Raw genomic sequence first — 2,103 nt, forward strand, 5'->3', positions numbered from 1 at the left:
GGATTCACACTCGATTATCTTTAAGTATTTTTGTGGAGAAAAACTCTTGTAAAATCAGGAAATGAATATGAGAATTTGAAAAGGAAATCAACCAAGAAAAGAAATAAGGAAAAATTGATAAGGACGAAGTAAAAAATGCCTTGCGAAAGATAGTAAAGAGAGAAAAATGTATTGTATTGCTCAGAAGTAATGAATAATCCGATCTCTCACAAACACATGCGTTTGAGGTTGTTTTTATAGAGAAAACATGATCAATGCGGTCATTTACTGCTCATAACCGCATTGATCCGCATTAATCATGTAAGTTACATTTTGACCGAAACGGCTTGAATTTGAACTATCTTGGGCTTCGCGCGGATCTTCCGAACTCTTTCTTGTTGACTCCGAACTCCCGCATCTTGACGCTGCCGCGAACTTCGAACAATATTCTCCTCCCTTCGGCCTTTCTCTATGCGAACTGTATGTTGAATAAGAGCGAACTCCATACTGGTAAAGATGAGAAAGAAGCCCTTTTCTTCCCCTCGATTGAAAAAAGAGTAAACCCTAATTTCTCAAATTGCAGACCAAACACTATGAACCCTTGGAAGGGAAGCGTTTCTCTTTCGATTTGTACCAAGCTGAGGTTGGGTTTTCTTTTGTTTCTCTAAAGTTTCAAACTTTATTTTGTTTCTGGGTTGATTTTGTTGATGAAGTGGATATAAAGTTTTAAGATTTGATTGTTTAAATCTCATTTGCAGGTTAGTCATTGTTGGATTTGATTTCTAATAGATCTGCAAGGAGGTATTTCTCAAGGAGCTTGTAAGGTCAGTTACATGTATAGCTTATGAGAAGTTGAAGAATTTGCCATCACGGTCTCTTAGAAGAAGTTGGTTTTGTCTGAAATCGAGGAGAAGTTGAAGAACGCCATAGAGATTAATCACTTGGGTGAGTTTGTTACAAATTTCAATCCACCTGGAGAATAAAATAAGAAGTTTGTTCATCTGGGGAAGTGAATCATGCGAAAGAAAAAAACAATTGAGGAGATGTTAATTTCATTTATGTATCTGATTTTACCTTTAATATTTCAGGATTTGGAACTATTGACTTGTGAATTTTTCGATGTTATAGATTTCGTGAGGACTAATGTTTTAACTTTAATATTTGTTTGCAGATAGTATATTTGCCACGTTTCATTGTCATGGCCTATTATATTGCCGATTCGATGAGAAGCTTAACTATGGAAAGCGTTATGTTCTATTTGGGTTGTGGAAAGTTTGTAAAAAGTCTGTATTAGTTGCCAAGCTCATAAGAATTAAGTTCTAGCTACATCAAGTACTATTTAGACAAAAAGATTTTTTTTTGTAAATTATTATTACTATGTATTTTGATTACTTTTTGTCTTTCTAATTTAAAATATGAATTTGGAATTTAAAATTTAAAATTTAAAATTCAAAATTCAAAATCTGAATCTGTGATGAATGATAAAATTAATAGCAAATTTGAAGTGCTATTGTAAAATATACAATTGCAGTTAAGAAACCGCTATATTAAATGACGATACAATAGCAATATAAAAAACTGCTATCTAATGTGTCGGACCTATTGTCGCAGGCGATGACAGAGCGTTTCTTAAACCTCTATCGTTTTAATATATAGCGTTTTTCGGACGCTATTAATAATCGTTTTTCTTGTAGTGTCTAACTTAGTGAACCATAACAGAGCCGGTCCGGAAAGATTCTCGGAAAATAATTTGCAAAATCCGGCATCTTCCTCGCCTGGTTCTAGATCAATTCTGCCTACAGCGATATGAAAAGCAGCGAGGTGATTTTTAGGATCTCATTTACCATCGTAAGTTGGTAATTTAACCTTTCGAGAATCTTTGATCCGAAGGTTCGAGATTCTCGAGGTAAAGGGCGTTCGACGAGTTTCTTCGATTACTCGATCGATCTCAGGCGCCGAACTGGTAGCCTAATGAAATTTCGACTTCATTTCATTAAGCTCTTAGCGAACTTTGTTGAAATCGTCTGATAGGGCGACATCAGGATCTTCTATATAAAATCCGTCGTCAACAGGAAGATTTCCCTGTCCCTGGGGAATTTCTTCCCCGGTTGGGTTAGTCGCATC

At 35.5% G+C, this 2,103-nt stretch overlaps 1 long non-coding RNA gene across 1 annotated transcript; it reads left to right on the forward strand.

The window, feature by feature from the left end:
- Positions 1–492: 492 nt before the first annotated feature.
- Positions 493–1,370, forward strand: LOC110229369. Its single transcript, XR_002332758.1, has 2 exons — positions 493–622; positions 738–1,370. It is a non-coding gene; the product is annotated as an uncharacterized LOC110229369 (long non-coding RNA).
- The last annotated feature ends 733 nt before the right edge of the window (positions 1,371–2,103 follow it).

This window comes from Arabidopsis lyrata, assembly GCF_000004255.2.
Source record: "Arabidopsis lyrata subsp. lyrata unplaced genomic scaffold ARALYscaffold_4, whole genome shotgun sequence".
NCBI classification, from domain to species: Eukaryota; Viridiplantae; Streptophyta; class Magnoliopsida; order Brassicales; family Brassicaceae; genus Arabidopsis; species Arabidopsis lyrata.